Source organism: Pelmatolapia mariae, linkage group LG6 (genome assembly GCF_036321145.2).
Source record: "Pelmatolapia mariae isolate MD_Pm_ZW linkage group LG6, Pm_UMD_F_2, whole genome shotgun sequence".
In the NCBI taxonomy this organism is placed as follows: Eukaryota; Metazoa; Chordata; class Actinopteri; order Cichliformes; family Cichlidae; genus Pelmatolapia; species Pelmatolapia mariae.
In genome coordinates this window covers 16,498,337-16,512,675 of record NC_086232.1, presented here as the reverse complement: position 1 = coordinate 16,512,675, position 14,339 = coordinate 16,498,337, and positions in this window count along the sequence as shown.

Sequence of the window (14,339 nt, the reverse complement as noted above, 5' to 3'; positions counted from 1 at the left end):
GAAACTAACTACAATTTTCAGGAAGTAAGCATTAATTTTACAAGATACTCAATGTAATATTTGACAGAATTTATTCCACTGCTTTTTTTACCATTTAAATCGCTAAGATTAAGGTACCACAACACAAACTTTTATTATATACAGGAGGTGTAAAGCATCCTGGGCTGTGCATTTTTACAATAGTGGAGGCTGAGAGTCAAAGCTATTTATCAGCAAGGCAAGATAATCTTAGTGTGCGTGCCTGTCTCCACTGATGTTTTGATTGGTGTCACATTGGATTGTGCAAGTTCCTGAAAGGTTAGAAGTTGTGACGTCAAAGGAGTCAGCAGGATAATCTCAGTTATTATGTTTGAAAGCCCATTTTCACATAATCTTTTGTTCTGCACATATTTATAACTGGGAGACATCAGTCAGATCCATGTCCATGGGCTCATGCGATGTAGTCATTCAAAACTGCAAGGATCGTAAAACTGAAAACCGTGTGGAGTCACCCATCACCACAAACAGATGTTTTTGCTTAAAAGCCACATGACTCCTGACTGCAGCTTCTAGCTATCAATGTAAAGAGATTACAAATCACTATGAAAAATCTGATACAAATATGTTTCATATGGAAGGGTAAGCTGAAATTTGAAAATATACCCTCACCCAATATACCCTCTGCAGTGTGAGCTGTGCAAAGGAAGACAAGTATAGCCTATAGGGAAAAAATCAAGACTGCAAAGCATTAATGAGGATGAATGAGACTAATATGGCTTCATATACATTCATCACTGTCCATGTAGTCAGAACTAAATTTGATTAATGTCAAGGATACCTCATAAGGTCCACACAATGATAACGACTTTATGAAAACTTAAAATACTTCAAAGGAATAAAAGTGAACATTTTGCAATCAGTAAACACTCAAAAATCCCAAAGCAAAAACATATTAAACATTTTTATTACTTTAAATCTTTACAATAATCCTCCAGGCAGCAGGTACATCATGTACTTGCTTTTGTTTTTTTTAACCAAAACTCTTAAAGAAATTTTAGTGCATTTGCACAGTACTGATATTTTCAGAAATAGTACTGTCGCTTTCTGATGATGGGTTATTAGGCATAAAAAACTGAATAACATGCATATATAAAATATAATATATTCAGTAAAATGAGAGTCTTGATTCTCTATATATGACACAAGCAACAACTTTAGGCCTTGTGCAAGGCACTTTATACCCGGTCAGTGGCATCCTATACAGGACTGAATTAATTCATCACTGTTATGTCTTTACAAATGGCCACATCAAAGCGAGGACAACTCCAGAACAAGGGAAAAGGTCATAGGGACAAAGCCTTGGCATCCTCCTCATTTAGGTTGCGGGCGTTCACTGGTGGCAACATTAAACACTGGCAGGTTTTTTTTTCTTTAACTGTGGCATCTTAAAAAGTCAAACTACAGCATTGTCAAATAACCAATTAATTCGGCTTTTAAAAAAAAAAACTATGTGAAAAAAATATTAGGACATGCCTTCCTTTAATTGTGACTTTATTAATATCTTGTGTGAGCCATTATATCTGTGACAAGCTCCAACAAAAAGTCCCATTTCTGATTAGATAACAGGGGTCTCTTTTTACCTAATTATATCTATTTTGTATAATAACTGCTGTAGCAGTTTTCTGCCAGATGAATGCAATTATGTTCAGCTGAATCAAGGTAATGAATATTTTTATTAGAGCCTTTATTTATTCAGAAAGGTGAACAATGAAAGCAATTTCTTTCTTTTTTTTCCTTTTCTTTTTTTTAAGAGTGCTTTCTCCAGAGAGTCAATTCAGCAGTAATCTCCATTACGCAGTTATTTACCAAAGGACTAACAACTGACAGTTAGCAGAGATAAATGCTTGATAATCACACCATGACCTTGTCATTGTAGCTGTTAATGTGCAATAGAAGCGATTGCCTGACTTTGATTTGTGAAGCGCTGGAAAGTATCGCCTTTTATGGTTAGGTGGTTGGAGCAAGAGAGCTAGGATGAGAAATCGAGATGGACACGAGGTAAAACAGCGTATGTATTTATTTAGGTGGAATATTATTCCACCTAATATGAGGAGCCAGATACCTCTACTCATTATCATCTCAGGCCTATTTAACTGTAATTAATGTAGGTAACCGAAATATGAGTACCCTTTAACTGTTTTGATTTAAAATATAGGATAAGCTGACGCATTATCTCATCTTCTATAAGTCAAGCAGATGGTCTGATTTAGTCCAGCAAATTAAGCATGAGTGACAATTATACACAAATCTGTTTCAATCCAAATAAACAGAGCTCATCTGGCCGAATTTGACTCCCAGACTAAATATTTCTCTGCTGTCTTTTGTTGCTGCGTCACACGTCACTCACCAGCCTCTCCATGATGTACTGTGAGGTTTTCCTTTCCAAACTGACAGTTCAAATAAATGCAAAACTGAACTTAGATGAATTTATTAATATCAAATTATGGTGTAATTTCTCAATGTTCAAATGGAGCTGAATATTTTTTTCCAAGGTCCAGCACAGGCCACAAATAAGAAAGTTCAACAGACAGTGAAGGAGCTGGAGGACAAGAAGTCAAGCATGAGAGCAGTTATTCTAATTTGAGCTTTAATGAAAGGAAAACAAATTGCTTAGCAAGGAAACAAAGCCACTGGTTAAAAAGGACCCTGAAGCAAAATTTTTAATTTCCATCTTTGGAGAATGTGTTTACATTTTGGACAAGAGTGTGTTGAAGAGAGGGGGGTAGTTGATAGTTGAATGGTCACTAAAAGTCTTCAGCATATATGGAGCTAAAGCCGATAAGGATTAAGTCCTGCTTTAACCTTTGTGGCGCTTTAGCCTCGGTCCTCTTGTGCATTTTAGGCTCTGCTAATAATTCTGCTGCTTTGCTTCTCCGCACACTCCTTCACTCTGAAAATGGTAATCGCACGCTGCTTTGGTGTGGAGCAATTTTCGATGCCACGCCATCCATCTGCTTGCACTTCATGCCATTCGTTCCTCTTTTTTGTGTGTGTGCACGTGTCCCACTGGAAAAACCTCAGGAGCTCGTGACGAAACCAGTCTTGGAGAACTTGATAAGGTGTAAAAAAAAAAAAATAAATAAATAAAAAATAAAAAAAAAAACACTCTTTTCTTTTCCACTGGATTAGAGATAACCTGCAGAGAGGTCACTTATCAGTGTTTATCCTCTTCTGTGTTCAGCTTGAGCCAAATTGATGACTTGACTAATAATCGCACAACTGAGCTGTTGTTGTAACAATTTCAACACAACCGTGATCATTTTTTATATATGAAAAACCTGCTTAGCATGTGTTTAACATTACGATGAATATGGAAAATACATATGTTTTAATGATAATGAACATTTCTGAGATTCAGAGACGGCACTGAAGCAATTCTCTGTCTTTGTGTTCCAGCACCTTAATAAAACAGAGTTTCAGTTGTGTGTGGGTCTATTTCTGTGTGTGTATGTGTGTGTTTGACCTAACAAAATGTAAAGCGAACTAAGTTTATTTTAATAGCCAACAATTACACCTGCAGATATACACAATAGCATTGTTTTACAAAAGGTCAAAAGTAGAGTTGGATCCCTTCTTGTATTAACTGAGCATCAGGATAAAGACTCAAATTAAAACTCACAAAGAATACACAAAGAATAATCTCAAGACAGTCTCTCAAATAACAAAGCAAAGGGTTTGACTATAAACAGAGCTACATGAGAAACAGTGCCTCACGAGCTGAGTAACTTCCTCTTTATTGTTAGAAGTAGAATAAATAGTATTAGTAGAATAAATGGTAGAATAAAGCAATTCTTGAACACAAACGTTCCTCTCCACCATAAGAGAAATAAACAAGTACAGAATTTGCTGTATAATACATCAAGAATCCAGTCGTGGTCTCAGAGTGGAAGTAATGTCGCACTACTTGAAGGAAAACAAAGCCAAATACTTAGGGTGGGCTAAAGGTCAATTCATGCTTTCATATTTACATGTCTGCAAGGAACTGTAAGGGGTTATTTTGCTTTCTCTTTGAGTCCATGCACACGTCTCTGCATGCAGCCTGAAAATATTAAGCACATAGTGCGATTACACTTCAAGCAGGCCGACTGCACGGTCACCAAGAACACATAGAGGATTGAGGAAATTTGGCCTTAATTCACATCTTCGTTATTCATTTGTTAAAGAGTTGTAATTAAAGTAGTCGGTGCCAAGCAACTTTGACTGTTAAATATCAACCACTGTGCTTGAGATAGGGTGTCAACAAAATACAGTTGTGGGCTTTTTCTTAGCACCTGGCACACCTCTCTGCATCTGTAATGAGATGCTATAATTTCTTGGTCAGACTTCCAAAAGAACGTCCACAGTGGATGTTTTGTGTTTTTCTTTTTTAAATGAGAGGGGCAATGCAACAGATCTACTATAGCAGACCTGGAGCAAGGTTGTAAATGGAATCTACACTCAAAGTCACCTCACACGTCTGTGAAAACCATGAACTGGCCTCAACAAATACATTTCACAGTGGATGGCCGGGGAAAAGGTCCCAGTCTAGTTATTGGGAAGGAATAAGGAATTCTGGCAGCAACAGAAGAAGAATGGCGAATGAGAGGGGATGAACATAACTAAGAATGATACCTCAGCGTATCAAAACTACAGTGAAACATGGCGGGGGAAATATTCAGGTCTGGGGGGTGTTTTACCTTCACTGGTGTTGGTTACCTTTACTGAATTAGCTCCACACTGGCCGTGGTGAAATAGCACTTCATTTTTCAGAGACATACTGCACTGTTGGTAGGGAAACCGACTCCAAACACACTTCAAAGCTTTGCATGAACTACTTGAAGGCCAAAGCGGTTATAGAATTTCCTCCACAGCCACCTGATCTCAACCCCACTCACTATTTGTAGGGAGATTTGAAGCCTGACAAAACCAAACATTCCTGGCATGAAGTTCTTTGGAGCGTTGTCAGATCATGTGAGAGAATATGTGCTGTGGGGGGGAAAGCTGTGGAGTGCAAAAGGATTAATTCCTTGATGAATAATAAAAACTCAGCAAGCTTAAATGATAATAATAATAATGACCAAATACAGTTTTTAGAAAGTCACTGCTTTCAAAAGCACAGTCTAACACACGGATATGCAGAATTAGAAGAAGAAGAACAAGTAAAAGTCTAGATAGTTAACATTCAGTTGCTCAAACATCCATTTACGGCTAATCCTTCTTTGGACTTCTCATCAGCAGTTTCTGCAAATTGTTTTGACCCCAATCCAACACCTTTGTTTACCCTGAGCTTCCTATAATTGAAACTTAATCATGAGCATGTCCAGAAACTCTTGTGATTAATGAGAAATGAATATAGAGAGATTATTTTGGAGTCAAGGTACAAAAGGGACTGATATACTGAGCTGTGGATGGCTTTTAAGTCTTACCCCCACTGTAGTAAAATTGGAGCCATGACCCACATTTCAAACAATTTAGCAGTGAGATTAAGTACTGGTGTACTTCAAAGGAAGTGAAGAATGCGTGGCTGTGGTGCCTTGAGCATTGTGCACCGGTGCACCTCAAAGTTGGTGGCTACCTACCCCTCACATTTCTGTGCGAACGGTGAGTTAGCGGGCACTGGGGTTTATTTTAACATGGAAGAATGCCTTCTGTGTAGCGACACTGATATCCTTGGCTGATAGTTTCGGTATATTTTCTGAGCTGTCTGATCATTGCTTCTCACTGATCTCCATTTTCAGTTTGTCCTTCTTCTAGACAGCCAATCTGTCGCTTTTACTCAGTCTGATATCTTATTTGCTTTCCCATCAATCAGATTTCACTTGATTCCTTTTCAGCTTTTTCTCCCTTCACGTCCCCCTGCATCTTTCCTCGCTGGGCAACACAATCCTTATTTATTGCTTATTATTACTTACTGTCTAATGCGGGCATTCGTTTGATGTGAAAATTGGCGGAATCAAGGATGATTGAGAAGAAAGTGCTGGTGTGGTGTATGTGTGCATTTGTGCAGGCATGTGTGTGTATGGAAGAGTGACTGAAAGCAACCAAAAGAAATCGCAGTGTGTCATGTAGTTCCAGAATGGCGCTCGGACAGATCTAGGGATGCTGTCACATCCTTTCCTCATCATCACTGGTCAGACTTTGTGTGCCAGCGAGATCTGAAAGATATTGCAGATGTAAATACTTCACCATCCTAACTATAACTTTTTCTATTGTCCTGAGCAGAGTTAGGGATAAAAGCAAAGCAACTCAATATAATAGGTAGAATACTTTTTGCTTTAACTAGTGACATGAACCCTTAGTTTAATAACTCTGGACTACAACATGAAAGATGGAAATAACTTTAATCAGTTTGTTCCCAGTGATGTCGTGTCACATTTCTGTTTTGTTTAGTGCTTTTTCTTAAAAAATAAAAATGTTGTAGGGTCTCAGAAGACCCCAGTCAAAACGATCCAATTCTTCCATTGCAGTTTTAAGAAATGCAATTATTTCATCAGTTAATGTTTGCCATAGATCCTAAATTAAATTAAGTAATCATCATCATTGTTATGATCTGGAAGGGGAACTCCCTTGATTTAAAGTTGGCAGAACGTTGGAGATGCACCAGAGATGGCTGACTCGTGCCCTGCACGTGCCACACATGAAAAAACAGAGCTGGTGCTTCTGCATTGTAAAGCCCAGTCTGAGCAATGCCCCTACTAGGAGTGAAGTGCTGAAGTGACTGTCCAACAGTCAGCTGGAAAAAGGTGTTACCTTTGCTCCCAACAAACAGATAAAAAGGTAGAAACTGTCTACTCCTCCATTTAATCGGTTAATGTTTGCTATAGATCCTTAATTAAATTAAGTACTCATCATCATTGTCACATATTAGCATGCCCTGAACATAGCATGAGGCAAATGTTTGTACTGCTTGTGGTTTGTTTTTAGCTGTATTTTTTGGCACAATGGTGGATGCTGGTCTCCACCTGGGCTGTTCTTTGTCAAAGATTTGATTTATAGATTTGCAGATGATGTGGTTCTCTTGGCTGTGTGTGTTTGTTCTGCTCATCTCTTCAACAAGAGATGAGCAGCTGAGTGTGAAGCAGTGGGAATTTGAATTAGCACCTCCAAGTCAGAGGCCATGGTTCTCAACTGGCAAATGCTTAAACTCCTCTACTCTGGGTAGTGACTGAAAGAACTGCAGAAATTAGCGTCTCTGTCTCAGAGTAGAGCCACTACTCCCCCACATCAAAACTGACTGTTTCTACATACATTTGTGAAAGAATTATTTGCTCTCAGGAGCACTGGTACTGTGACAGGACGCCTCCTGTGCAACAAATGCAAGTTGTGAAATTTTGTCGCTGCTAAATATTCCACAGTCAGCTGTTAGTGATTTTATAACAAAGTGGAAGCAATTGGGATCGTCAGCACCTTACCCACGAAGTGGTAGGCCACATAAAATCACAGAGCGGGGTCGGTGGATGCTGAGGTGCATAGTGGGCAGATGCTGACAACTTTCTGCAGAGTCAAGAACAGTGCGTAGAGAGCTTCATGGAATGTCCGAGCAGCTGCATCCAAGCCACTGAGTGTGCAGATAGAAGAGCGAATACTTTTAGCAAAGTAGTGCAAGCTAAATATGTGGGTTACCCCAAACAGAGCCAAAATCGACAACAAAAAACGTCATGTTTTAGCCAACCCACCTTTTGTCAGTCAGATTTTCCATTTACACAGTTAGTATAATGAATATCTGCAAAATTTAAGATTAGATACAAACAGCTTTATATCCCTACAACCTTGGAACCCAACACTGGTGCTGGAGTGAGTGAAGCTTCACTCAACAGTACTCCATTGTTTTTAATGGGTCCTTTAATTAGCATGAAATACTTGAAGGTTAAATTGGTAGTCTGTGGCTCATATGAATGATTTATTGGTAACATACAAGAAAGCACTTGAAATCATAATAATACAAGGATTCATTGTGTATAACCAGGCGTCTGTGCTTCAGTAGATCAGGTGCATAACATCACCAGGAATTCAGATATTTAAATTTTATCTTTTATGCATTGCCAATCTCAGATTATGCACATTAACTGTGTTTCTATTTTCCTTTCAACGTTCAATGATATGGCTTTTAATACCCTTATTAGTGGTAACTGGTTAGTTCAGATTTTCTTTCAGACTACACCAGCATCATTCTAAGTTTTGTCATTTTTCTAAAACTGCCCCTGTATTACTTTTTCATTTACAGTCTGTCTGTGGCACTCAGATCCAATCCAATTTCTTCCTGTGAGGTCAAGTTAGGTTTGTTGTAGAAAAGAATTAATCATTTTTTTAAAGGATGAGGAATTTCCGATCAAGAAATAAAATAACACAAGAGTGAAAAAGTAAAATGAAACATGCACATGTTGGAACTTTTTTCAGCTGCACTTAATTCGCCTTTGGTCTCTTGATGGAAGTATAATGCTGTAAGCTTGATCCTTTAAATCTCTATTTTACCTTTAAATTTCATTTCTGGCTGTTTGTTCTATGCGAAACGATACCTTATAAGGATCACAGAACATGACAAAATGAGGGAGCTGGCACAAATGAAGCAGAAGCCTAACCAGCAATGCACCACCTGGCAAACATATGTGATCTAAGCCTGCTAGAGTGCCTGTTTGTTCATGCTATTACTGTGACTGCATATTGTGAGTCATAGGAAGTGGAAAAATGAAACCTTATTTGGACAGCAGGTCACTCTGTATTGCTATACTCTAAACTTGAGAAAATCCCGAGGATTAAGAGGAGTTTTAAGCAGGTCAGTTCAGGTCTGCCACATCAAGGAGACGAGAGACTGTTGAGAGATTACGATGCCTTGTGCCATTTGCAAACACGACAGCCATTTGGCAGCTTTGGGGGACACTGCTCGTCTCACACACAGATTGATCTTGTCATATGTAAATCAGTTTCATTCGAGTTTTTAATTTAAATATGATTCGGAATTTTGATTTTTTTTTTTCTGCATTGTCTTTCTGCATCTGGCTTTCGCTGTTGGCTGTTGCTAAGATTGGACACATGGTGCTAATTAAGGATTGTTAAAGGAACATTGCATACATTTATAACGTGTCATTCAAATACAAGGATGTAGAGAATCTGAAACTCACAGGCTGCACATGTGCTGAAGACAGCTGTCAGTCACATCGACATGAAGCTGCTGGGCAGTGATACAGAAAAAAATGTAGATACAGTCTGCTGTGTGTGTTGCTCTCTCTCTCTCTCTCTATCTGACACACACACACACACACACACACACACACACACAGAACCAACTCCTCCTTGTCTTTGTTTTGCACTCTAGAAAAACCATACACTACTGCCACTCTCTGGGCGTTAGTTTGAACTGCACTGTATTCATGACCAGTGTGGTCTCTCTGACCTCGGAGTATACAGTACAGATGTGTTTCTCTGTCAAGTAGCAGGATTTCATAACACGTTCAGCAAAACCTGAATTTTAAAGGAAAAGGGGAGAAAAAAATCTGTCTTCACATTTCTCCTCTGGTTTCATTTCATTTCGTCAGAGAGCCCCATGAGGCACACGCACATCTCGGATAAAGCTTGCTGACATTGAAATGTGATAGGAGTCTTTTATTTTGTTTTTATTGTTAGCTCACAGAGTTTTTCATTGCAACTGATGGATCATGGGTTCGTTCGTTTGTTCGTTCGTTCGTTCGTTTCGGGGGGGGTTTACATTTGCCACCTTCCTGAATTTCCATTATTAATTATTGCTACCACAACTGCTGATTCAGGAATCACTTAAATAGAAACTGTCTGACAAAGTGAAGTAGGCTATAAGGTCTCAGAAAGCAACACATTATGCCAAGTCATTGACATCTATCAGTCTGGAAAAGGTTAGAAAGCCATTTCTAAGGTCTTTACCCACAAATGGAGAAAACTTGGAACTATGGTGAACCTTCCCAGGAATGTCTGTGATTCCAGCTCCAACAGATGACTCAGCAAGGAGGTCACAATAGTACCCAGAACAAGAAGAACCACAGGCCTCACTTGCCTCAATTCAGATCAGAGTTCATGATTCAACAATAACAAAGAGGCTTGACAAAAATGTTCAGAGGTTCACAAAATTAAAATCAGATTTTAAAAAATAATGTTAAGTATATCAACACCATTGTACGGTGAGAATTTGAAGAGATGTTTTTTTTTCCAGTTGACTCTCAAAATGTAGCAATGTCAGGAGTCCTTTAAAGAGGTCATGACCTGCTGTATTTTAACTGAGGTTATGGTAACCTGAATGTATTTCAAAGTTAAGGACATGAAAGTTTGACTGCACACTGAGGTTTGGATTTTTTGTTTAAAGATTCAAGATTCAAAGATTCAAAGTGTTCATTGTCATGTGTCACAAGAGAAAAGGTATTTCTTCGTGCAATGAAATTCTTTCTTTACTGTCCACCCACAGATTAATATATACAATAGAAATAGAAAATATAAATACAAATAGTACAAATAAATAGCTAAAGACAGAAAAGGAGACAAAATGTGGAGATTTGAAACAGATGTGTGCAAAAGAGCTATAGCTTAATATGCTGGCTTAATATGTAAGATGACCAGACGTGCAAAACAAATTATTATTACTGTTCAAAATGTGTCAGCTGTTCAAGAGTCTGATGGCAGTGGGGAAGAAGGAGTTAGTGAGTCTGGATGTTCTGGATTTCACACTTCTGAACCTTCGTCTCGAGGGCAGAAGTGTGAACAGTCCATGTTGGGGGTGTGTGGGGTCTTTGAGGATGGAGGCAGCTCTCCTCTGGACTCTGCGATGGTAGAATCTCTGCAGAGAGGGCAGCGGAGTTCTGATGATCTTCTCCGCAGTTGTTATCACTCTCTGCAGGCGTTTGCGGTCCATAGCAGTAGTGCTGCCGTACCATGCAGTGATGCAGCTAGTCAGGGTGCTCTCCACAATGCAGCTGTAGAACCTGCTGAGGATCTTGGCCGACATACCAAATTTCCTCAGCCTCCTCAGGAAATACAGCCGCTGCTGAGCCTTCTTGACCAGCTGTGTGGTGTTCAATGTCCAGGTGAGGTCCTCAGAGATGTAGACGCCCAGGTACCTAAAGCTGCTCACCATCTCCACTTCAAGGCCCCGGATAGACAGCGGTGGGTGAGGCTTCCTCTTCTTCCTCGTGTCCACTATCATCTCCTTTGTGTTGTCAGTGTTGAGGGTGAGGTTTTCGTCCTCACACCATGACACCAGACCGGCCACCTCTCTCCTATAAGCCGCTTCGTCCCCTCCAGTGATGCGACCGATCACTGCAGTGTCGTCCAGGAACTTCAAAATGATGTTGTCTTTGTTGGAGGCGACACAGTCGTGGGTGTACAGGGTGTAGAGGAAGGGGCTGAGGACGCAACCTTGTGGGATGCCAGTGTTTGTAATAATGCTGGCTGAAGTCCTGTTGCCGATCCTGACGGACTGGGCCCTGCCAGTCAAAAAGTCCTGTAACCAGTCACATAGGGTGGGGTGCAGGCCGAGTGTTGCCAGCTTGTGAGTGAGTTTGTGTGGGATGACAGTATTGAAAACAGAGCTGTAATCAACAAAAAGTACGCTGATGTATGAGTCTTTGTTTTCCAGGTGGGAGAGTGAATAGTGAAGGGCAGCAGCGATGGTGTCTGACGTGGACCTATTGGACCGGTAGGCATACTGCAGGGGGTCCAGAGTGTCTGTGATGTTGCTCTGGATGTAGGCCAGCACCACTATCTCAAAACACTTCCCAATGATTGGAGTGAGTGCAACTGGTCTATAGTCTTTCAGGCAGGTGGCTGGGCTTTTCTTGGGGAGAGGGATGATGGTTGTGGTCTTCAAGCATGTGGGGACAATGTTCTGGCTGAGGGAGAGGTTGAAGATGAAGATAAGAACCTCCGCCAGCTCATTGGCACATGCTTTAAGAGCCCGTCCCGGGATGTTGTCCGGTCCTGCTGCCTTGCGGGGGTTGATTCTCCTCAGGGCTTTGTGCACCTGGTCTATTGTGACCGCTGGCGGGGGGTGGGGGGTCTGGGGGTTCTGGCAGGTCTGGGTGATCTGGAGGGTCTGGGAGGTCTGGGCGGTCTGGGGGGTCTGGAGGGTCTGGGAGGTCTCGAAGCGGGTGTAGAATGCATTGAGATCATCCAGAAGACTGCCTGTAGAGCTGATGGTGCTGGTGCTGGTGGTGACCCTATACTCTGTGATGTGCTGCAGGCCTTGCCACATCCACCTGGGGTCAGCAGAAGAGTAGAAGTCATCCAGCTTCTCTCTGTACTCCCTCTTAGCCGCTGTGATGGCTTTCCTCAGTCCATAGCTTTGTACTCCATCTCACTGCCTGATATAAATGCGAGCGACCGAGTACTCAGCATGTGTCGTACCCGACTGTTGATCCAGGGCTTCTGGTTGGGGAACATTCTGACTTGTGTAGTGGGCACAATATTGTCAACACAGGTGCTGATGTACCCAGTCACATATTCAGCGTAGTCCTGTATGTTGACGGAGCAGTTCTCCATAGTGGCTGCAGTTTGAACACACCCCAGTCTGTTTGGGCAAAGCAGTCCTGAAGGATGCTCTCAGACTCTGATCCACAGTTTAACAGGTCTGATGACAGGGTTGGATTGTTTCAGTTTCTGCATTTAAAGTATTCAAAGTAACTGCAATTCACTCCAAAAGCCTTTTCAGTGTTACGTGGGAGGGTGCTGTCAGACTTCTAACCTCAGTATTACAACAACAACAAAAAAACTCCTGGCCTTTCTGTCTGTGAGCTGTCTGTGTTTAACCAGCAACTCAAACTGAAACAATATTTAAAGGACTGACAAAAACTCAGAAAAAAACCCCTACAAATTAGCCATATTTTGTTTCTTTATGTCTTGTGAATCATCTCACAACCACTCAAATTCATCATGCAACCCCGTGCACGGCCCAGTTATGAACCTGTGCTATTTTGGCAACTGCACATGTACTTTGAACTGTCTGTTGTCCCTCTTCAGCAAACCTGCCTTTGCACACTTTAGAAACATTTGAACTTTGGCTTACTCCGAGTTAGCATTACGTCTGCAGAGCAGGAAAAAAAAGTTGTTCACAGAGAAAAAAACACAAAGACTTTACAGCGAGAATCTGAAATGTTGTTGAAATTATTATGTAACTGCAGTGTGCTGTAAAATAAAAGCAGCCAGGGTGTACATGATGAGGTTACTTCAGCAGATTAATGGGGTCAGTCTTCTGCACCCTTTGCAGGTCTTCTATCATACCAAAATTACTGTGTTTTGTACAGAAATGCCCAATAAAGTGAACAGTTGCTCGAGGCTACTGTAAGAGTAAATTGATCTTGACAGTCTTTACAACCAATGTGGTTTCAAACTTCAACAACATCACACTGTATGATGATGTATCACATACTTTTCTATTTATAGTTTTATTACAGTGTTTTGATACTTTAATTTATTGCATATTATGAGCTCAGTTTGAGTAAATGTATGTGTTATTGTTATAAAGGTGTCCTGAAAAGTCATCTCTTATAATCTATCTATACTCGAGCCCCACATAAAGCTCCTCTATCTCAGCCATTTATTAGAGATCCTCAGATAAATGAACTCTTCCTGCTTCATTTAGAGCTCGGGCACCTCAGCTCTGCTCATTGATTAGAGATGTGCTCAATAATTCAAAAAATAGCATTGGGAAAGAAGATGCTATTCATCATCAGTCAAGTCATTTGGGTGTTAGGCAATGACCCTTGCAGGCGCACCTGCTAAATCATTCGATGACATAATGAATGGGGTCATTTGTAACTGTATCATGCTGTGATTACCTATTCTTACAAAGGAGCCTTTTTGACCTCAATTCTGATTTAGTGGGTTTTGGTCTTGATAGTCATGAGCCTGAAAGTACACCGAGGAGAGTTTTAGAAGTTTTAGGAAAAAGTTTTAAGGACAAGTTTTTAGAAATGTGTGCTCAGAGCTGGAATGACAGAACCAACAACGCTATACAAAAGATGGATTTAGCCCAGAAGTACCTTAAACCTGACCAGTAACCAACAGGAGGGGGGGAATCATCTAGTTTTATAGCAGTCTATAAGAAAATGACCCAAGGCTAACTTTCTCTTTGACCACAGTAAACACTTTCCTGGTTAGGTTTATGGACTCGTTATGAATTCAATATGATCTTCATTTTGTACATTTATGGTTCACATCAGTGTCCACAAGAACAATACATAAGGGTATACTTTGGAGCAGGCCAGCCTTGTGAGTGAGTAGAACTATGATCAAGCAGAATATCTCAGTCCCACAGTCAGATTCGTCGCTTACATGACGGTGGCTGTGTCGGCCGTTTCCATGCAGTC